Genomic DNA, 24,801 nt, shown 5'->3' on the forward strand with positions numbered 1-24,801 from the left:
GGTTCCCTTGTGACTATGTTGTTTCCTCCAGGTGCATTTATATCACTGGGATATTCGTAAACTTTGTTGATTTGAATCATACAGCTTCTGGTAGGTCTATTGGGATTCCACCTCCTTTGGACGCTGTGTACATCCTGAATTCACATAGATGATACTTTCTTGGCTTTCAGCAAGTTTCAGTGTGATTTTTCTACAGATAAATTTTCAGATATTTTTTGTTTCTTTATCTCTTGCTTTTCCATCTGGGACTCTTATGAATTCTAGTCTTTCATGCCCTGTCTTAACCCAGGATTCAACAGCAATGTTTTCATTGCTTTGCACTTGCTTTCCTATGTCTGCTTCTGACCGAGGGATTTCTGTTCCCCTGTCTTCACAGTCATTCACGCATCCCTCTGCATTATCTAGTCTGCTAAGGACTGAATTTTAGCCCTGATATTATCACATCCATTGAGTTTTCTGATATTTTTTGGCTCGTCTTTAGACTTTCTCTTCCCCTATTCTGGTGTTCTGCCTTTGGTGATTCTGAGACACTGTTGTTCTTCAGTGTTTTCCTGACCACCCTTTTCAACCCTTGGTCTGGATAGCGTTTTGCAGTCTAGTTGTTTGAAAGCTTATCTTTTGGGCCTTCAATATCTTTGGAACTGAAAATGGTACTTCCTGTTTCTTTTACTGTACTTCTTCATCTCTACTGGTCAGGTAATATCAGATATCTAATGTAGACTTCTAGGGCTTTGTTAAGTGAAAATTTTAGACTCTTGGCTCTACGCAATTCCATGGGATTTCTGTGAGGACAATTTCTCCTAGACATTGATGCCATATCCTGTTCCTGTGTGTGTTGTCCTGTATATCTCCAATTGCTGGTGTTGCATTTGTTGTGATAAACAACCCATACTATTTCGAGTAGCATAACTTCATTTTGATTACGCTTATCTCACATTTCTGAAAGTGCGCAGGACACTTCCTCTTGTGGAAATGAAGCTTCGAAAGGTTCTCAGCTCTGCATTCTGCTCTATGTCATTTTGGAGTGTTTCCAAAACAGCAAACTGAGAGTGCACTTGTGCTTTGAAGAGCCACGGGAATGTCCCAATGAAAGCAGTTCTTCCCAGAGCTTCTCTGTCTACTGACACAACATTGGAAGCATATCTATGGATGTCACACATCAGGGTCTGCTGGAATGGTCCCGCAGACCTGCATTGGCGTCCTCTGTGCCGTTCCGTGCCAGTGCCATCCAAAATGTAGCATCCGCTTTTGGGAGATAATGGTGATGGTAATGCTTCCTCTTCTCACGCTGTGGACTTGGACCACTCTTCCTTGTCCTCTCATCCTAGTGGCACGGGTGCACGAAGGCAACCGCAGAGCTGTTGCGCATCCTGTGCCTCAAACCAAAGCATAATCCCAGCCCAGGTTATGAATGTAGCAGATCCTAAGGCTTTTCTTTCTGATTTCATACCCAAGGCCCCCTGGATCCCTCAGACCAGATGCACGATAGCTCTGATTCAGCCCCACACGTGCTCTATTGGCAAAATGCCCAATTGGTCCCTGGTCCTGCAGATGCACTGGGTGTGGCCATGGGACATATCGGTAATCTCAACCGCGTGACCAGTGTGGTTGCTTTATCATTGGTACACAGTTCGGCTTGCTCTCTTGATTCGACCCACCACATCCCACAACGCACTCCAGATCCCTGAGACTCAGCGTGTGCCATCATCCGTAGCCCTATCCCTCACTGACCGTTGCCTCTGCTACCTCAAATTTGGCAGATCGGATCTTGGTCTCAGAATCAACTGTGGGGATATTTTGCGCTGGTTTCTTTGAGTTCTGTCAGCCAAGCATCTGCTGTGCACTCTTGTAAATCTCAGCACATCACCTTCAATCCCATGTCTCCTGTCCGCTTGAGAGTGTGCGTCCAAGTTAACAGAGTTTCACCCTTGTTGCTCCATCACCAGGGGTCAGACCCTGCACTGGTTTCCATTCCCTGCATTGCCTTCTCCTGCTTCCAGGTGTTCTGAGGCCTCATCCTGTCTTTGGTAGTAACAGACCTCTCTTCGGCAAGTGTCCTGTGCAAGGGCTGGGTGAGTGGATGTTTCCATTGCTCTGTACATGGGAGCGAGTGAGTGCAGGTTGCACTTCTTCTCTGCCAACTGGGCATCGATGAATCAACACTATCCAGATACATTTCACAGAAATGTGATATTTGCTTAGCTCTTGGTTTCTATACAGCCGTGGTGGGAGGGATTGTCCGAAGACAATTGTTTTGACATTATGTTGATATCTCATTTGCACCCTTTAAGAATTTTAACAGAATTCATTTACATGTTTTGGGAGTTATACGAAAATGAAGTTAATTTTTGAAACACGCTAAATCGACCTAGAAGCCAGACTTGTCAATTTTGGTAACATTCTGTCAGCACTACGGGAAACCTAGACAGATAGAATGCAAACTAGCAGTCCAAACTGTTAAAGGGGTCATGTCAGCTCTTTACGGTTGAAGCCTCCGAAACCAACAGGAACCATGAAATAACTATTGGAAACAGGAAGTAACCCCCAACCTTGGATTCACTTGTGCATGTGGTGCCCTTTACTCCCAATGACACCTACTGGCCAATGTTGGCATTTCAAGGGGTAACATCCCTCTCTAGGAAAATACAAGAGGAAACAAACCAAATATATACATTTAGGTTTGAATCTAAAAGCACCTAGAGGCATTATAGCTAGGAGAACCCTGCTGCAGTTATGCTAGTCTATTGAGAACCAGGTGTTCTTCTATCAGTGATGAGAACGCTTAATCATCCGATCATGTTGGGTAAAGCCATTTAACGCAACCAAGTCTGCACCCCCATGATATAGTGCCCCCGGGGGCTTGACTCAAGTGAAAGGCGATCCACAAAAGCTGTGACTTTAATGTCATTGGCGACTTTTACAGTACAGTTCACTTTCTGACTTATACTATTTACCTATACTGTCTTGAAAAACTGAGGCCTAATACAGATTCAAGTTCAGTCAATGATTCCCCTCACTTACCACACTCCCTTCACCCCAGGGAAGACATAAACACAACATTTGCTGAATCTAGCGGAAGGCCATCGTTTCTAGGTGTGAGCTAAGTATTCAATTCCTATCTATTTCAGCCGAGACTATTTGACCTTTAAGGAGTTCACTGTTGTTCACAGAGTGTGAAGCTGGAGGAACTCTGATTCTAGGAGGGGCTTGCTCTTCTCGTAATGGCTTCCTTGCAGCTCAGGTACTGATCCTTCAAAATGGATGCCTGAGTGGAGGGGAGGGAAGGGCAAGTGCTTGCTAGCTAGGCCCAAACCTGGGAAAAGGCTTACCTGGGCGTGGTGAATTTTGGTCAGAATGGCTTGGGAATGCCCCTTGGGACGTGTGGATTCTCACGACCTCTTCCAAGAACAGGAGCGTTTTGATCATCTCTGCCATCTCTTCTCTTGCAGACGTCAGGGACCTTGGACCCGTTCTTGGAGAAGAGAATTGAGGAACTTCCTCAAGTCCACGTTGGCACTCCGTATGTTTCTGCCAGGATCAGCGAGGTCCAATATGTCTCATGAATGTCTTTTGAGCCTGGTATCCTCTACAGCTGTCTCCACGCCAGTATTCTCCATGGTAGCAGAACATCTCTCATCAATGTGTTCGCATCTCTCCTCAATCCGTGCAGCCAGCTTTTCGGCCAGCTTCTCTTCGTGTCTCCCATAAAGTCGACTTCACCAGGACTGGGCAAGTCGGAAAGTACCTCGGAGCCTCACCAGTAAGCTGATGACAGGCAGATCTTCCACTGTCTGCCCTTTCAGGTTCTGGAAACTGACCTGTGAACTCAGGTCTTTGGGCAGCAGCAGTATCTCGAACTTACACAGCTTCCCGGACCAAACACCTAAGCCAAGCTCCACAGACGGCGGCAGCCCCTCCATCACACTGATCCACCCACAGAACTCTGCCCGGTTACCTAGGATCCAACAGCCACAACATGCCTCGCGGTACACACCAACATTCCACCTGGAATCCAACCGGTAACTGCCATCCCCAATGGCTGCTGCATCTTGTCAGTCTTGGGGGAGGGGCTGCATCCGACGAGAGGTTCCTAAGGTAAATGTGATTCTACCCACTAGCGTCCCATGGGCCTTTCTTCTTCCCTCTTTCCTTTGGTTCAGCTCTGTATGCACAGTACCAATGGAGGGAAGTGTGTCCCTTTTCAGTTGATGCTTTCACACGTCTTTAAACTTTCTAACAGTTCACAGTACACAGAGACCCACGAAAGGAGACTTATGTTCCTGTAATATCCGTACACCCGGAATACATATGCGTCGCCTGATTTCTGCTGAAACACCCACACTCTCAGGACATGGATCCATTTGTTTCATGGGGGCTGAAATTCCAAGAAATTAAATCAACCCCAATGTGCACTTTACAGTCTGGCTCTTTTGCTCTCAGTACACTTTGGCAGAGCTACTTGCCTTTGTTATAGGCTTCTTACATTTCTTCTCTACGTAGCGTAGAATATGGCATTCCTTCATCCTGTTGGAAGACATACAAGTCTACATCACGGACTAGGAATCCATTTGATTCCAAATCAGCATTTGGGTTAGGTCACGATATGCTCTTATGAATCAATATTTACGAATATGAATGCACGCCTCTGATTTCCGAATACAAGTGTGCTGATTACATGCAAGCCGCGATACTGGGTCGATGCTTGCTGAAGGATCCTTGACATCACCTTGAGTATTTTCTTTTGAAGAATCATGGTTCCCTTGGTATATGTCAGCCAACCGTACCCGTTTGGTGCTTGTTTGTTGGTTTGATTATTTGTTGGTCTGCTTCTCGCTTGTTTTGCAAACACGTCAGGCCATGCATCTCTCCTTTCGCTTCAAACAGAGAGTCAAATAAGCTGATTCACTTAAGAGAGTGCTTCCAATCACCTATGATTTCCTGCTTCCCTCTCCCATCTTTAGGGTTTTGATGTCCTCCTTGCCTTCTTCTTGTTTCTTCTTTGCCACTCATGCTCTTCTTGCATTTCCAATAATGGTTTCCTTCTTTCCATTTCCTCTTGCTGTTTTTCTATTCAGGGGAGTTTTGTCAACCTATCTTTTAGAAGAAATTTTGAACTGCTGAATTCTTTTAAGGTTTGCCGGTCTGTGGAATTGCCTAGATCTGCCGTTATTAGAAATGGTGGTCATGTGGCATAGGCTACACTAGGTGGCAGCATTTGGCCATCAGGATATGGTCTGTGTCCTGGCACTCCTCCCTGTCCTGCAATATTGCTGCCGAGATATCAGCTGAAACCCCTCTGGAGGTTCCCTTGTGACTATGTTGTTTCCTCCAGGTGCATTTATATCACTGGGATATTCGTAAACTTTGTTGATTTGAATCATACAGCTTCTGGTAGGTCTATTGGGATTCCACCTCCTTTGGACGCTGTGTACATCCTGAATTCACATAGATGATACTTTCTTGGCTTTCAGCAAGTTTCAGTGTGATTTTTCTACAGATAAATTTTCAGATATTTTTTGTTTCTTTATCTCTTGCTTTTCCATCTGGGACTCTTATGAATTCTAGTCTTTCATGCCCTGTCTTAACCCAGGATTCAACAGCAATGTTTTCATTGGTTTGCACTTGCTTTCCTATGTCTGCTTCTGACCGAGGGATTTCTGTTCCCCTGTCTTCACAGTCATTCACGCATCCCTCTGCATTATCTAGTCTGCTAAGGACTGAATTTTAGCCCTGATATTATCACATCCATTGAGTTTTCTGATATTTTTTGGCTCGTCTTTAGACTTTCTCTTCCCCTATTTTGGTGTTCTGCCTTTGGTGATTCTGAGACACTGTTGTTCTTCAGTGTTTTCCTGACCACCCTTTTCAACCCTTGGTCTGGATAGCGTTTTGCAGTCTAGTTGTTTGAAAGCTTATCTTTTGGGCCTTCAATATCTTTGGAACTGAAAATGGTACTTCCTGTTTCTTTTACTGTACTTCTTCAACTCTACTGGTCAGGTAATATCAGATATCTAATGTAGACTTCTAGGACTTTGTTAAGTGAAAATTTTAGACTCTTGGCTCTACGCAATTCCATGGGATTTCTGTGAGGACAATTTCTCCTAGACATTGATGCCATATCCTGTTCCTGTGTGTGTTGTCCTGTATATCTCCAATTGCTGGTGTTGCATTTGTTGTGATAAACAACCCATACTATTTCGAGTAGCATAACTTCATTTTGATTACGCTTATCTCACATTTCTGAAAGTGCGCAGGACACTTCCTCTTGTGGAAATGAAGCTTCTAAAGGTTCTCAGCTCTGCATTCTGCTCTATGTCATTTTGGAGTGTTTCCAAAACAGCAAACTGAGAGTGCACTTGTGCTTTGAAGAGCCACGGGAATGTCCCAATGAAAGCAGTTCTTCCCAGAGCTTCTCTGTCTACTGACACAACATTGGAAGCATATCTATGGATGTCACACATCAGGGTCTGCTGGAATGGTCCCGCAGACCTGCATTGGCGTCCTCTGTGCCGTTCCGTGCCAGTGCCATCCAAAATGTAGCATCCGCTTTTGGGAGATAATGGTGATGGTAATGCTTCCTCTTCTCACGCTGTGGACTTGGACCACTCTTCCTTGGCCTCTCATCCTAGTGGCACGGGTGCACGAAGGCAACCGCAGAGCTGTTGCGCATCCTGTGCCTCAAACCAAAGCATAATCCCAGCCCAGGTTATGAATGTAGCAGATCCTAAGGCATTTCTTTCTGATTTCATACCCAAGGCCCCCTGGATCCCTCAGACCAGATGCACGATAGCTCTGATTTAGCCCCACACGTGCTCTATTGGCAAAATGCCCAATTGGTCCCTGGTCCTGCAGATGCACTGGGTGTGGCCATGGGACATATCGGTAATCTCAACCGCGTGACCAGTGTGGTTGCTTTATCATTGGTACACAGTTCGGCTTGCTCTCTTGATTCGACCCACCACATCCCACAACGCACTCCAGATCCCTGAGACTCAGCGTGTGCCATCATCCGTAGCCCTATCCCTCACTGACCGTTGCCTCTGCTACCTCAAATTTGGCAGATCGGATCTTGGTCTCAGAATCAACTGTGGGGATATTTTGCGCTGGTTTCTTTGAGTTCTGTCAGCCAAGCATCTGCTGTGCACTCTTGTAAATCTCAGCACATCACCTTCAATCCCATGTCTCCTGTCCGCTTGAGAGTGTGCGTCCAAGTTAACAGAGTTTCACCCTTGTTGCTCCATCACCAGGGGTCAGACCCTGCACTGGTTTCCATTCCCTGCATTGCCTTCTCCTGCTTCCAGGTGTTCTGAGGCCTCATCCTGTCTTTGGTAGTAACAGACCTCTCTTCGGCAAGTGTCCTGTGCAAGGGCTGGGTGAGTGGATGTTTCCATTGCTCTGTACATGGGAGCGAGTGAGTGCAGGTTGCACTTCTTCTCTGCCAACTGGGCATCGATGAATCAACACTATCCAGATACATTTCACAGAAATGTGATATTTGCTTAGCTCTTGGTTTCTATACAGCCGTGGTGGGAGGGATTGTCCGAAGACAATTGTTTTGACATTATGTTGATATCTCATTTGCACCCTTTAAGAATTTTAACAGAATTCATTTACATGTTTTGGGAGTTATACGAAAATGAAGTTATTTTTTGAAACACGCTAAATCGACCTAGAAGCCAGACTTGTCAATTTTGGTAACATTTTGTCAGCTCTACGGGAAACCTAGACAGATAGAATGCAAACTAGCAGTCCAAACTGTTAAAGGGGTCATGTCAGCTCTTTACGGTTGAAGCCTCCGAAACCAACAGGAACCATGAAATAACTATTGGAAACAGGAAGTAACCCCCAACCTTGGATTCACTTGTGCATGTGGTGCCCTTTACTCCCAATGACACCTACTGGCCAATGTTGGCATTTCAAGGGGTAACATCCCTCTCTAGGAAAATACAAGAGGAAACAAACCAAATATATACATTTAGGTTTGAATCTAAAAGCACCTAGAGGCATTATAGCTAGGAGAACCCTGCTGCAGTTATGCTAGTCTATTGAGAACCAGGTGTTCTTCTATCAGTGATGAGAACGCTTAATCATCCGATCATGTTGGGTAAAGCCATTTAACGCAACCAAGTCTGCACCCCCATGATATAGTGCCCCCGGGGGCTTGACTCAAGTGAAAGGCGATCCACAAAAGCTGTGACTTTAATGTCATTGGCGACTTTTACAGTACAGTTCACTTTCTGACTTATACTATTTACCTATACTGTCTTGAAAAACTGAGGCCTAATACAGATTCAAGTTCAGTCAATGATTCCCCTCACTTACCACACTCCCTTCACCCCAGGGAAGACATAAACACAACATTTGCTGAATCTAGCGGAAGGCCATCGTTTCTAGGTGTGAGCTAAGTATTCAATTCCTATCTATTTCAGCCGAGATTATTTGACCTTTAAGGAGTTCACTGTTGTTCACAGAGTGTGAAGCTGGAGGAACTCTGATTCTAGGAGGGGCTTGCTCTTCTCGTAATGGCTTCCTTGCAGCTCAGGTACTGATCCTTCAAAATGGATGCCTGAGTGGAGGGGAGGGAAGGGCAAGTGCTTGCTAGCTAGGCCCAAACCTGGGAAAAGGCTTACCTGGGCTTGGTGAATTTTGGTCTGAATGGCTTGGGAATGCCCCTTGGGACGTGTGGATTCTCACGACCTCTTCCAAGAACAGGAGCGTTTTGATCATCTCTGCCATCTCTTCTCTTTCAGACGTCAGGGACCTTGGACCCGTTCTTGGAGAAGAGAATTGAGGAAATTCCTCAAGTCCACGTTGGCACTCCGTATGTTTCTGCCAGGATCAGCGAGGTCCAATATGTCTCATGAATGTCTTTTGAGCCTGGTATCCTCTACAGCTGTCTCCACGCCAGTATTCTCCATGGTAGCAGAACATCTCTCATCAATGTGTTCGCATCTCTCCTCAATCCGTGCAGCCAGCTTTTCGGCCAGCTTCTCTTCGTGTCTCCCATAAAGTCGACTTCACCAGGACTGGGCAAGTCGGAAAGTACCTCGGAGCCTCACCAGTAAGCTGATGACAGGCAGATCTTCCACTGTCTGCCCTTTCAGGTTCTGGAAACTGACCTGTGAACTCAGGTCTTTGGGCAGCAGCAGTATCTCGAACTTACACAGCTTCCCGGACCAAACACCTAAGCCAAGCTCCACAGACGGCGGCAGCCCCTCCATCACACTGATCCACCCACAGAACTCTGCCCGGTTACCTAGGATCCAACAGCCACAAGATGCCTCGCGGTACACACCAACATTCCACCTGGAATCCAACCGGTAACTGCCATCCCCAATGGCTGCTGCATCTTGGGGGAGGGGCTGCATCCGACGAGAGGTTCCTAAGGTAAATGTGATTCTACCCACTAGCGTCCCATGGGCCTTTCTTCTTCCCTCTTTCCTTTGGCTCAGATCTGTATGCACAGTACCAATGGAGGGACGTGTGTCCCTTTTCAGTTGATGCTTTCACACGTCTTTAAACTTTCTAACAGTTCACAGTACACAGAGACCCACGAAAGGAGACTTATGTTCCTATAATATCCGTACACCCGGAATACATATGCGTCGCCTGATTTCTGCTGAAACACCCGCACTCTCAGGACATGGATCCATTTGTTTCATGGGGGCTGAAATTCCAAGAAATGAAACCAACCCCAATGTGCACTTTACTGTCTGGCTCTTTTGCTCTCAGTACACTTTGGCAGAGCTACTTGCCTTTGTTATAGGCTTCTTACATTTCTTCTCTACGTAGCGTAGAATATGGCATTCCTTCATCCTGTTGGAAGACATACAAGTCTACATCACGGACTAGGAATCCATTTGATTCCAAATCAGCATTTGGGTTAGGTCACGATATGCTCTTATGAATCAATATTTACGAATATGAATGCACGCCTCTGATTTCCGAATACAAGTGTGCTGATTACATGCAAGCCGCGATACTGGGTCGATGCTTGCTGAAGGATCCTTGACATCACCTTGAGTATTTTCTTTTGAAGAATCATGGTTCCCTTGGTATATGTCAGCCAACCGTACCCGTTTGGTGCTTGTTTGTTGGTTTGATTATTTGTTGGTCTGCTTCTCGCTTGTTTTGCAAACACGTCAGGCCATGCATCTCTCCTTTCGCTTCAAACAGAGAGTCAAATAAGCTGATTCACTTAAGAGAGTGCTTCCAATCACCTATGATTTCCTGCTTCCCTCTCCCATCTTTAGGGTTTTGATGTCCTCCTTGCCTTCTTCTTGTTTCTTCTTTGCCACTCATGCTCTTCTTGCATTTCCAATAATGGTTTTCTTCTTTCCATTTCCTCTTGCTGCTTTTCTATTCAGGGGAGTTTTGTCAACCTTTCTTTTAGAAGAAATTTTGAACTGCTGAATTCTTTTAAGGTTTGCCGGTCTGTGGAATTGTCTAGCTCTGCCGTTATTAGAAATGGTGGTCATGTGGCATAGGCTACCCTAGATGGCAGCATTTGGCCATCAGGATATGGTCTGTGTCCTGGCACTCCTCCCTGTCCTGCAATATTGCTGCCGAGATATCAGCTGAAACCCCTCTGGAGGTTCCCTTGTGACTATGTTGTTTCCTCCAGGTGCATTTAAATCACTGGGATATTCGTGAACTTTGTTGATTTGAATCATACAGCTGCTGGTAGGTCTATTGGGATTCCACCTCCTTTGGACGCTGTGTACTTCCTGAATTCGCATAGATGATACTTTCTTGGCTTTCAGCAAGTTTCAGTGTGATTTTTCTACAGATAAATTTTCAGATATTTTTTGTTTCTTTATCTCTTGCTTTTCCATCTGGGACTCTTATGAATTCTAGTCTTTCATGCCCTGTCTTAACCCAGGATTCAACAGCAATGTTTTCATTGGTTTGCACTTGCTTTCCTATGTCTGCTTCTGACCGAGGGATTTCTGTTCCCCTGTCTTCACAGTCATTCACGCATCCCTCTGCATTATCTAGTCTGCTAAGGACTGAATTTTAGCCCTGATATTATCACATCCATTGAGTTTTCTGATATTTTTTGGCTCGTCTTTAGACTTTCTCTTCCCCTATTCTGGTGTTCTGCCTTTGGTGATTCTGAGACACTGTTGTTCTTCAGTGTTTTCCTGACCACCCTTTTCAACCCTTGGTCTGGATAGCGTTTTGCAGTCTAGTTGTTTGAAAGCTTATCTTTTGGGCCTTCAATATCTTTGGAACTGAAAATGGTACTTCCTGTTTCTTTTACTGTACTTCTTCATCTCTACTGGTCAGGTAATATCAGATATCTAATGTAGACTTCTAGGGCTTTGTTAAGTGAAAATTTTAGACTCTTGGCTCTACGCAATTCCATGGGATTTCTGTGAGGACAGTTTCTCCTAGACATTGATGCCATATCCTGTTCCTGTGTGTGTTGTCCTGTATATCTCCAATTGCTGGTGTTGCATTTGTTGTGATAAACAACCTATACTATTTCGAGTAGCATAACTTCATTTTGATTACGCTTATCTCACATTTCTGAAAGTGCGCAGGACACTTCCTCTTGTGGAAATGAAGCTTCTAAAGGTTCTCAGCTCTGCATTCTGCTCTATGTCATTTTGGAGTGTTTCCAAAACAGCAAACTGAGAGTGCACTTGTGCTTTGAAGAGCCACGGGAATGTCCCAATGAAAGCAGTTCTTCCCAGAGCTTCTCTGTCTACTGACACAACATTGGAAGCATATCTATGGATGTCACACATCAGGGTCTGCTGGAATGGTCCCGCAGACCTGCATTGGCGTCCTCTGTGCCGTTCCGTGCCAGTGCCATCCAAAATGTAGCATCCGCTTTTGGGAGATAATGGTGATGGTAATGCTTCCTCTTCTCACGCTGTGGACTTGGACCACTCTTCCTTGGCCTCTCATCCTAGTGGCACGGGTGCACGAAGGCAACCGCAGAGCTGTTGCGCATCCTGTGCCTCAAACCAAAGCATAATCCCAGCCCAGGTTATGAATGTAGCAGATCCTAATGCTTTTCTTTCTGATTTCATACCCAAGGCCCCCTGGATCCCTCAGACCAGATGCACGATAGCTCTGATTCAGCCCCACACGTGCTCTATTGGCAAAATGCCCAATTGGTCCCTGGTCCTGCAGATGCACTGGGTGTGGCCATGGGACATATCGGTAATCTCAACCGCGTGACCAGTGTGGTTGCTTTATCATTGGTACACAGTTCGGCTTGCTCTCTTGATTCGACCCACCACATCCCACAACGCACTCCAGATCCCTGAGACTCAGCGTGTGCCATCATCCGTAGCCCTATCCCTCACTGACCGTTGCCTCTGCTACCTCAAATTTGGCAGATCGGATCTTGGTCTCAGAATCAACTGTGGGGATACTTTGCGCTGGTTTCTTTGAGTTCTGTCAGCCAAGCATCTGCTGTGCACTCTTGTAAATCTCAGCACATCACCTTCAATCCCATGTCTCCTGTCCGCTTGAGAGTGTGCGTCCAAGTTAACAGAGTTTCACCCTTGTTGCTCCATCACCAGGGGTCAGACCCTGCACTGGTTTCCATTCCCTGCATTGCCTTCTCCTGCTTCCAGGTGTTCTGAGGCCTCATCCTGTCTTTGGTAGTAACAGACCTCTCTTCGGCAAGTGTCCTGTGCAAGGGCTGGGTGAGTGGATGTTTCCATTGCTCTGTACATGGGAGCGAGTGAGTGCAGGTTGCACTTCTTCTCTGCCAACTGGGCATCGATGAATCAACACTATCCAGATACATTTCACAGAAATGTGATATTTGCTTAGCTCTTGGTTTCTATACAGCCGTGGTGGGAGGGATTGTCCGAAGACAATTGTTTTGACATTATGTTGATATCTCATTTGCACCCTTTAAGAATTTTAACAGAATTCATTTACATGTTTTGGGAGTTATACGAAAATGAAGTTATTTTTTGAAACACGCTAAATCGACCTAGAAGCCAGACTTGTCAATTTTGGTAACATTTTGTCAGCTCTACGGGAAACCTAGACAGATAGAATGCAAACTAGCAGTCCAAACTGTTAAAGGGGTCATGTCAGCTCTTTACGGTTGAAGCCTCCGAAACCAACAGGAACCATGAAATAACTATTGGAAACAGGAAGTAACCCCCAACCTTGGATTCACTTGTGCATGTGGTGCCCTTTACTCCCAATGACACCTACTGGCCAATGTTGGCATTTCAAGGGGTAACATCCCTCTCTAGGAAAATACAAGAGGAAACAAACCAAATATATACATTTAGGTTTGAATCTAAAAGCACCTAGAGGCATTATAGCTAGGAGAACCCTGCTGCAGTTATGCTAGTCTATTGAGAACCAGGTGTTCTTCTATCAGTGATGAGAACGCTTAATCATCCGATCATGTTGGGTAAAGCCATTTAACGCAACCAAGTCTGCACCCCCATGATATAGTGCCCCCGGGGGCTTGACTCAAGTGAAAGGCGATCCACAAAAGCTGTGACTTTAATGTCATTGGCGACTTTTACAGTACAGTTCACTTTCTGACTTATACTATTTACCTATACTGTCTTGAAAAACTGAGGCCTAATACAGATTCAAGTTCAGTCAATGATTCCCCTCACTTACCACACTCCCTTCACCCCAGGGAAGACATAAACACAACATTTGCTGAATCTAGCGGAAGGCCATCGTTTCTAGGTGTGAGCTAAGTATTCAATTCCTATCTATTTCAGCCGAGATTATTTGACCTTTAAGGAGTTCACTGTTGTTCACAGAGTGTGAAGCTGGAGGAACTCTGATTCTAGGAGGGGCTTGCTCTTCTCGTAATGGCTTCCTTGCAGCTCAGGTACTGATCCTTCAAAATGGATGCCTGAGTGGAGGGGAGGGAAGGGCAAGTGCTTGCTAGCTAGGCCCAAACCTGGGAAAAGGCTTACCTGGGCTTGGTGAATTTTGGTCTGAATGGCTTGGGAATGCCCCTTGGGACGTGTGGATTCTCACGACCTCTTCCAAGAACAGGAGCGTTTTGATCATCTCTGCCATCTCTTCTCTTTCAGACGTCAGGGACCTTGGACCCGTTCTTGGAGAAGAGAATTGAGGAAATTCCTCAAGTCCACGTTGGCACTCCGTATGTTTCTGCCAGGATCAGCGAGGTCCAATATGTCTCATGAATGTCTTTTGAGCCTGGTATCCTCTACAGCTGTCTCCACGCCAGTATTCTCCATGGTAGCAGAACATCTCTCATCAATGTGTTCGCATCTCTCCTCAATCCGTGCAGCCAGCTTTTCGGCCAGCTTCTCTTCGTGTCTCCCATAAAGTCGACTTCACCAGGACTGGGCAAGTCGGAAAGTACCTCGGAGCCTCATCAGTAAGCTGATAACAGGCAGATCTTCCACTGTCTGCCCTTTCAGGTTCTGGAAACTGACCTGTGAACTCAGGTCTTTGGGCAGCAGCAGTATCTCGAACTTACACAGCTTCCCGGACCAAACACCTAAGCCAAGCTCCACAGACTGCGGCAGCCCCTCCATCACACTGATCCACCCACAGAACTCTGCCCAGTTACCTAGGATCCAACAGCCACAACATGCCTCGCGGTACACACCAACATTCCACCTGGAATCCAACCGGTAACTGCCATCCCCAATGGCTGCTGCATCTTGTCAGTCTTGGGGGAGGGGCTGCATCCGACGAGAGGTTCCTAAGGTAAATGGGATTCTACCCACTAGCGTCCCATGGGCCTTTCTTCTTCCCTCTTTCCTTTGGCTCAGATCTGTATGCACAGTACCAATGGAGGGACGTGTGTCCCTTTTCAGTTGATGCTTTCACACGTCTTTAAACTTTCTAACAGTTCACAGTACACAGAGACCCACGAAAGGAGACTTATGTTCCTATAATATCCGTACACCCGGAATACATATGCGTCGCCTTATTTCTGCTGAAACACCCGCACTCTCAGGACATGGATCCATTTGTTTCATGGGGGCTGAAATTCCAAGAAATGAAACCAACCCCAATGTGCACTTTACTGTCTGGCTCTTTTGCTCTCAGTACACTTTGGCAGAGCTACTTGCCTTTGTTATAGGCTTCTAACATTTCTTCTCTACGTAGCGTAGAATATGGCATTCCTTCATCCTGTTGGAAGACATACAAGTCTACATCACGGACTAGGAATCCATTTGATTCCAAATCACCATTTGGGTTAGGTCACGATATGCTCTTATGAATCAATATTTACGAATATGAATGCACGCCTCTGATTTCCGAATACAAGTGTGCTGATTACATGCAAGCCGCGATACTGGGTCGATGCTTGCTGAAGGATCCTTGACATCACCTTGAGTATTTTCTTTTGAAGAATCATGGTTCCCTTGGTATATGTCAGCCAACCGTACCCGTTTGGTGCTTGTTTGTTGGTTTGATTATTTGTTGGTCTGCTTCTCGCTTGTTTTGCAAACACGTCAGGCCATGCATCTCTCCTTTCGCTTCAAACAGAGAGTCAAATAAGCTGATTCACTTAAGAGAGTGCTTCCAATCACCTATGATTTCCTGCTTCCCTCTCCCATCTTTAGGGTTTTGATGTCCTCCTTGCCTTCTTCTTGTTTCTTCTTTGCCACTCATGCTCTTCTTGCATTTCCAATAATGGTTTTCTTCTTTCCATTTCCTCTTGCTGCTTTTCTATTCAGGGGAGTTTTGTCAACCTTTCTTTTAGAAGAAATTTTGAACTGCTGAATTCTTTTAAGGTTTGCCGGTCTGTGGAATTGTCTAGCTCTGCCGTTATTAGAAATGGTGGTCATGTGGCATAGGCTACCCTAGATGGCAGCATTTGGCCATCAGGATATGGTCTGTGTCCTGGCACTCCTCCCTGTCCTGCAATATTGCTGCCGAGATATCAGCTGAAACCCCTCTGGAGGTTCCCTTGTGACTATGTTGTTTCCTCCAGGTGCATTTAAATCACTGGGATATTCGTGAATTTGTTGATTTGAATCATACAGCTGCTGGTAGGTCTATTGGGATTCCACCTCCTTTGGACGCTGTGTACTTCCTGAATTCGCATAGATGATACTTTCTTGGCTTTCAGCAAGTTTCAGTGTGATTTTTCTACAGATAAATTTTCAGATATTTTTTGTTTCTTTATCTCTTGCTTTTCCATCTGGGACTCTTATGAATTCTAGTCTTTCATGCCCTGTCTTAACCCAGGATTCAACAGCAATGTTTTCATTGGTTTGCACTTGCTTTCCTATGTCTGCTTCTGACCGAGGGATTTCTGTTCCCCTGTCTTCACAGTCATTCACGCATCCCTCTGCATTATCTAGTCTGCTAAGGACTGAATTTTAGCCCTGATATTATCACATCCATTGAGTTTTCTGATATTTTTTGGCTCGTCTTTAGACTTTCTCTTCCCCTATTCTGGTGTTCTGCCTTTGGTGATTCTGAGACACTGTTGTTCTTCAGTGTTTTCCTGACCACCCTTTTCAACCCTTGGTCTGGATAGCGTTTTGCAGTCTAGTTGTTTGAAAGCTTATCTTTTGGGCCTTCAATATCTTTGGAACTGAAAATGGTACTTCCTGTTTCTTTTACTGTACTTCTTCATCTCTACTGGTCAGGTAATATCAGATATCTAATGTAGACTTCTAGGGCTTTGTTAAGTGAAAATTTTAGACTCTTGGCTCTACGCAATTCCATGGGATTTCTGTGAGGACAATTTCTCCTAGACATTGATGCCATATCCTGTTCCTGTGTGTGTTGTCCTGTATATCTCCAATTGCTGGTGTTGCATTTGTTGTGATAAACAACCTATACTATTTCGAGTAGCATAACTTCATTTTGATTACGCTTATCTCACATTTCTGAAAGTGCGCAGGACACTTCCTCTTGTGGAAATGAAGCTTCTAAAGGTTCTCAGCTCTGCATTCTGCTCTATGTCATTTTGGAGTGTTTCCAAAACAGCAAACTGAGAGTGCACTTGTGCTTTGAAGAGCCACGGGAATGTCCCAATGAAAGCAGTTCTTCCCAGAGCTTCTCTGTCTACTGACACAACTTTGGAAGCATATCTATGGATGTCACACATCAGGGTCTGCTGGAATGGTCCCGCAGACCTGCATTGGCGTCCTCTGTGCCGTTCCGTGCCAGTGCCATCCAAAATGTAGCATCCGCTTTTGGGAGATAATGGTGATGGTAATGCTTCCTCTTCTCACGCTGTGGACTTGGACCACTCTTCCTTGTCCTCTCATCCTAGTGGCACGGGTGCACGAAGGCAACCGCAGAGCTGTTGCGCATCCTGTGCCTCAAACCAAAGCATAATCCCAGCCCAGGTTATGAATGTAGCAGATCCTAAGGCTTTTCTTTCTGATTTCATACCCAAGGCCCCCTGGATCCCTCAGACCAGATGCACGATAGCTCTGATTCAGCCCCACACGTGCTCTATTGGCAAAATGCCCAATTGGTCCCTGGTCCTGCAGATGCACTGGGTGTGGCCATGGGACATATCGGTAATCTCAACCGCGTGACCAGTGTGGTTGCTTTATCATTGGTACACAGTTCGGCTTGCTCTCTTGATTCGACCCACCACATCCCACAACGCACTCCAGATCCCTGAGACTCAGCGTGTGCCATCATCCGTAGCCCTATCCCTCACTGACCGTTGCCTCTGCTACCTCAAATTTGGCAGATCGGATCTTGGTCTCAGAATCAACTGTGGGGATATTTTGCGCTGGTTTCTTTGAGTTCTGTCAGCCAAGCATCTGCTGTGCACTCTTGTAAATCTCAGCACATCACCTTCAATCCCATGTCTCCTGTCCGCTTGAGAGTGTGCGTCCAAGTTAACAGAGTTTCACCCTTGTTGCTCCATCACCAGGGGTCAGACCCTGCACTGGTTTCCATTCCCTGCATTGCCTTCTCCTGCTTCCAGGTGTTCTGAGGCCTCATCCTGTCTTTGGTAGTAACAGACCTCTCTTCGGCAAGTGTCCTGTGCAAGGGCTGGGTGAGTGGATGTTTCCATTGCTCTGTACATGGGAGCGAGTGAGTGCAGGTTGCACTTCTTCTCTGCCAACTGGGCATCGATGAATCAACACTATCCAGATACATTTCACAGAAATGTGATATTTGCTTAGCTCTTGGTTTCTATACAGCCGTGGTGGGAGGGATTGTCCGAAGACAATTGTTTTGACATTATGTTGATATCTCATTTGCACCCTTTAAGAATTTTAACAGAATTCATTTACATGTTTTGGGAGTTATACGAAAATGAAGTTATTTTTTGAAACACGCTAAATCGACCTAGAAGCCAGACTTGTCAATTTTGGTAACATTCTGTCAGCACTACGGGAAACCTAGACAGATAGAATGCAAACTAGCAGTCCAAACTGTTAAAGGGGTCATGTCAGCTCTTTACGGTTGAAGCCTCCGAAACCAACAGGAACCATGAAATAACTATTGGAAACAGGAAGTAACCCCCAACCTTGGATACACTTGTGCATGTGGTGCCCTTTACTCCCAATGACACCTACTGGCCAATGTTGGCATTTCAAGGGGTAACATCCCTCTCTAGGAAAATACAAGAGGAAACAAACCAAATATATACATTTAGGTTTGAATCTAAAAGCACCTAGAGGCATTATAGCTAGGAGAACCCTGCTGCAGTTATGCTAGTCTATTGAGAACCAGGTGTTCTTCTATCAGTGATGAGAACGCTTAATCATCCGATCATGTTGGGTAAAGCCATTTAACGCAACCAAGTCTGCACCCCCATGATATAGTGCCCCCGGGGGCTTGACTCAAGTGAAAGGCGATCCACAAAAGCTGTGACTTTAATGTCATTGGCGACTTTTACAGTACAGTTCACTTTCTGACTTATACTATTTACCTATACTGTCTTGAAAAACTGAGGCCTAATACAGATTCAAGTTCAGTCAATGATTCCCCTCACTTACCACACTCCCTTCACCCCAGGGAAGACATAAACACAACATTTGCTGAATCTAGCGGAAGGCCATCGTTTCTAGGTGTGAGCTAAGTATTCAATTCCTATCTATTTCAGCCGAGACTATTTGACCTTTAAGGAGTTCACTGTTGTTCACAGAGTGTGAAGCTGGAGGAACTCTGATTCTAGGAGGGGCTTGCTCTTCTCGTAATGGCTTCCTTGCAGCTCAGGTACTGATCCTTCAAAATGGATGCCTGAGTGGAGGGGAGGGAAGGGCAAGTGCTTGCTAGCTAGGCCCAAACCTGGGAAAAGGCTTACCTGGGCTTGGTGAATTTTGGTCAGAATGGCTTGGGAATGCCCCTTGGGACGTGTGGATTCTCACGACCTCTTCCAAGAACAGGAGCGTTTTGATCATCTCTGCCATCTCTTCTCTTGCAGACGTCAGGGACCTTGGACCCGTTCTTGGAGAAGAGAATTGAGGAACTTCCTCAAGTCCACGTTGGCACTCCGTATGTTTCTGCCAGGATCAGCGAGGTCCAATATGTCTCATGAATGTCTTTTGAGCCTGGTATCCTCTACAGCTGTCTCCACGCCAGTATTCTCCATGGTAGCAGAACATCTCTCATCAATGTGTTCGCATCTCTCCTCAATCCGTGCAGCCAGCTTTTCGGCCAGCTTCTCTTCGTGTCTCCCATAAAGTCGACTTCACCAGGACTGGGCAAGTCGGAAAGTACCTCGGAGCCTCACCAGTAAGCTGATAACAGGCAGATCTTCCACTGTCTGCCCTTTCAGGTTCTGGAAACTGACCTGTGAACTCAGGTCTTTGGGCAGCAGCAGTATCTCGAACTTACACAGCTTCCCGGACCAAACACCTAAGCCAAGCTCCACAGACTGCGGCAGCCCCTCCATCACACTGATCCACCCACAGAACTCTGCCCAGTTACCTAGGATCCAACAGCCACAACATGCCTCGCGGTACACACCAACATTCCACCTGGAATCCAACCGGTAACTGCCATCCCCAATGGCTGCTGCATCTTGTCAGTCTTGGGGGAGGGGCTGCATCCGACGAGAGGTTCCTAAGGTAAATGGGATTCTACCCACTAGCGTCCCATGGGCCTTTCTTCTTCCCTCTTTCCTTTGGCTCAGATCTGTATGCACAGTACCAATGGAGGGACGTGTGTCCCTTTTCAGTTGATGCTTTCACACGTCTTTAAACTTTCTAACAGTTCACAGTACACAGAGACCCACGAAAGGAGACTTATGTTCCTATAATATCCGTACACCCGGAATACATATGCGTCGCCTGATTTCTGCTGAAACACCCGCACTCTCAGGACATGGATCCATTTGTTTCATGGGGGCTGAAATTCCAAGAAATGAAACCAACCCCAATGTGCACTTTACTGTCTGGCTCTTTTGCTCTCAGTACACTTTGGCAGAGCTACTTGCCTTTGTTATAGGCTTCTAACATTTCTTCTCTACGTAGCGTAGAATATGGCATTCCTTCATCCTGTTGGAAGACATACAAGTCTACATCACGGACTAGGAATCCATTTGATTCCAAATCACCATTTGGGTTAGGTCACGATATGCTCTTATGAATCAATATTTACGAATATGAATGCACGCCTCTGATTTCCGAATACAAGTGTGCTGATTACATGCAAGCCGCGATACTGGGTCGATGCTTGCTGAAGGATCCTTGACATCACCTTGAGTATTTTCTTTTGAAGAATCATGGTTCCCTTGGTATATGTCAGCCAACCGTACCCGTTTGGTGCTTGTTTGTTGGTTTGATTATTTGTTGGTCTGCTTCTCGCTTGTTTTGCAAACACGTCAGGCCATGCATCTCTCCTTTCGCTTCAAACAGAGAGTCAAATAAGCTGATTCACTTAAGAGAGTGCTTCCAATCACCTATGATTTCCTGCTTCCCTCTCCCATCTTTAGGGTTTTGATGTCCTCCTTGCCTTCTTCTTGTTTCTTCTTTGCCACTCATGCTCTTCTTGCATTTCCAATAATGGTTTTCTTCTTTCCATTTCCTCTTGCTGCTTTTCTATTCAGGGGAGTTTTGTCAACCTTTCTTTTAGAAGAAATTTTGAACTGCTGAATTCTTTTAAGGTTTGCCGGTCTGTGGAATTGTCTAGCTCTGCCGTTATTAGAAATGGTGGTCATGTGGCATAGGCTACCCTAGATGGCAGCATTTGGCCATCAGGATATGGTCTGTGTCCTGGCACTCCTCCCTGTCCTGCAATATTGCTGCCGAGATATCAGCTGAAACCCCTCTGGAGGTTCCCTTGTGACTATGTTGTTTCCTCCAGGTGCATTTAAATCACTGGGATATTCGTGAACTTTGTTGATTTGAATCATACAGCTGCTGGTAGGTCTATTGGGATTCCACCTCCTTTGGACGCTGTGTACTTCCTGAATTCGCATAGATGATACTTTCTTGGCTTTCAGCAAGTTTCAGTGTGATTTTTCTACAGATAAATTTTCAGATATTTTTTGTTTCTTTATCTCTTGCTTTTCCATCTGGGACTCTTATGAATTCTAGTCTTTCATGCCCTGTCTTAACCCAGGATTCAACAGCAATGTTTTCATTGGTTTGCACTTGCTTTCCTATGTCTGCTTCTGACCGAGGGATTTCTGTTCCCCTGTCTTCACAGTCATTCACGCATCCCTCTGCATTATCTAGTCTGCTAAGGACTGAATTTTAGCCCTGATATTATCACATCCATTGAGTTTTCTGATATTTTTTGGCTCGTCTTTAGACTTTCTCTTCCCCTATTCTGGTGTTCTGCCTTTGGTGATTCTGAGACACTGTTGTTCTTCAGTGTTTTCCTGACCACCCTTTTCAACCCTTGGTCTGGATAGCGTTTTGCAGTCTAGTTGTTTGAAAGCTTATCTTTTGGGCCTTCAATATCTTTGGAACTGAAAATGGTACTTCCTGTTTCTTTTACTGTACTTCTTCATCTCTACTGGTCAGGTAATATCAGATATCTAATGTAGACTTCTAGGGCTTTGTTAAGTGAAAATTTTAGACTCTTGGCTCTACGCAATTCCATGGGATTTCTGTGAGGACAATTTCTCCTAGACATTGATGCCATATCCTGTTCCTGTGTGTGTTGTCCTGTATATCTCCAATTGCTGGTGTTGCATTTGTTGTGATAAACAACCTATACTATTTCGAGTAGCATAACTTCATTTTGATTACGCTTATCTCACATTTCTGAAAGTGCGCAGGACACTTCCTCTTGTGGAAATGAAGCTTCTAAAGGTTCTCAGCTCTGCATTCTGCTCTATGTCATTTTGGAGTGTTTCCAAAACAGCAAACTGAGAGTGCACTTGTGCTTTGAAGAGCCACGGGAATGTCCCAATGAAAGCAGTTCTTCCCAGAGCTTCTCTGTCTACTGACACAACTTTGGAAGCATATCTATGGATGTCACACATCAGGGTCTGCTGGAATGGTCCCGCAGACCTGCATTGGCGTCCTCTGTGCCGTTCCGTGCCAGTGCCATCCAAAATGTAGCATCCGCTTTTGGGAGATAATGGTGATGGTAATGCTTCCTCTTCTCACGCTGTGGACTTGGACCACTCTTCCTTGTCCTCTCATCCTAGTGGCACGGGTGCACGAAGGCAACCGCAGAGCTGTTGCGCATCCTGTGCCTCAAACCAAAGCATAATCCCAGCCCAGGTTATGAATGTAGCAGATCCTAATGCTTTTCTTTCTGATTTCATACCCAAGGCCCCCTGGATCCCTCAGACCAGATGCACGATAGCTCTGATTCAGCCCCACACGTGCTCTATTGGCAAAATGCCCAATTGGTCCCTGGTCCTGCAGATGCACTGGGTGTGGCCATGGGACATATCGGTAATCTCAACCGCGTGACCAGTGTGGTTGCTTTATCATTGGTACACAGTTCGGCTTGCTCTCTTGATTCGACCCACCACATCCCACAACGCACTCCAGATCCCTGAGACTCAGCGTGTGCCATCATCCGTAGCCCTATCCCTCACTGACCGTTGCCTCTGCTACCTCAAATTTGGCAGATCGGATCTTGGTCTCAGAATCAACTGTGGGGATATTTTGCGCTGGTTTCTTTGAGTTCTGTCAGCCAAGCATCTGCTGTGCACTCTTGTAAATCTCAGCACATCACCTTCAATCCCATGTCTCCTGTCCGCTTGAGAGTGTGCGTCCAAGTTAACAGAGTTTCACCCTTGTTGCTCCATCACCAGGGGTCAGACCCTGCACTGGTTTCCATTCCCTGCATTGCCTTCTCCTGCTTCCAGGTGTTCTGAGGCCTCATCCTGTCTTTGGTAGTAACAGACCTCTCTTCGGCAAGTGTCCTGTGCAAGGGCTGGGTGAGTGGATGTTTCCATTGCTCTGTACATGGGAGCGAGTGAGTGCAGGTTGCACTTCTTCTCTGCCAACTGGGCATCGATGAATCAACACTATCCAGATACATTTCACAGAAATGTGATATTTGCTTAGCTCTTGGTTTCTATACAGCCGTGGTGGGAGGGATTGTCCGAAGACAATTGTTTTGACATTATGTTGATATCTCATTTGCACCCTTTAAGAATTTTAACAGAATTCATTTACATGTTTTGGGAGTTATACGAAAATGAAGTTATTTTTTGAAACACGCTAAATCGACCTAGAAGCCAGACTTGTCAATTTTGGTAACATTCTGTCAGCACTACGGGAAACCTAGACAGATAGAATGCAAACTAGCAGTCCAAACTGTTAAAGGGGTCATGTCAGCTCTTTACGGTTGAAGCCTCCGAAACCAACAGGAACCATGAAATAACTATTGGAAACAGGAAGTAACCCCCAACCTTGGATACACTTGTGCATGTGGTGCCCTTTACTCCCAATGACACCTACTGGCCAATGTTGGCATTTCAAGGGGTAACATCCCTCTCTAGGAAAATACAAGAGGAAACAAACCAAATATATACATTTAGGTTTGAATCTAAAAGCACCTAGAGGCATTATAGCTAGGAGAACCCTGCTGCAGTTATGCTAGTCTATTGAGAACCAGGTGTTCTTCTATCAGTGATGAGAACGCTTAATCATCCGATCATGTTGGGTAAAGCCATTTAACGCAACCAAGTCTGCACCCCCATGATATAGTGCCCCCGGGGGCTTGACTCAAGTGAAAGGCGATCCACAAAAGCTGTGACTTTAATGTCATTGGCGACTTTTACAGTACAGTTCACTTTCTGACTTATACTATTTACCTATACTGTCTTGAAAAACTGAGGCCTAATACAGATTCAAGTTCAGTCAATGATTCCCCTCACTTACCACACTCCCTTCACCCCAGGGAAGACATAAACACAACATTTGCTGAATCTAGCGGAAGGCCATCGTTTCTAGGTGTGAGCTAAGTATTCAATTCCTATCTATTTCAGCCGAGACTATTTGACCTTTAAGGAGTTCACTGTTGTTCACAGAGTGTGAAGCTGGAGGAACTCTGATTCTAGGAGGGGCTTGCTCTTCTCGTAATGGCTTCCTTGCAGCTCAGGTACTGATCCTTCAAAATGGATGCCTGAGTGGAGGGGAGGGAAGGGCAAGTGCTTGCTAGCTAGGCCCAAACCTGGGAAAAGGCTTACCTGGGCTTGGTGAATTTTGGTCAGAATGGCTTGGGAATGCCCCTTGGGACGTGTGGATTCTCACGACCTCTTCCAAGAACAGGAGCGTTTTGATCATCTCTGCCATCTCTTCTCTTGCAGACGTCAGGGACCTTGGACCCGTTCTTGGAGAAGAGAATTGAGGAACTTCCTCAAGTCCACGTTGGCACTCCGTATGTTTCTGCCAGGATCAGCGAGGTCCAATATGTCTCATGAATGTCTTTTGAGCCTGGTATCCTCTACAGCTGTCTCCACGCCAG

Source organism: Vicugna pacos, unplaced genomic scaffold, assembly GCF_048564905.1.
Source record: "Vicugna pacos unplaced genomic scaffold, VicPac4 scaffold_20, whole genome shotgun sequence".
Classification (NCBI taxonomy): Eukaryota; Metazoa; Chordata; class Mammalia; order Artiodactyla; family Camelidae; genus Vicugna; species Vicugna pacos.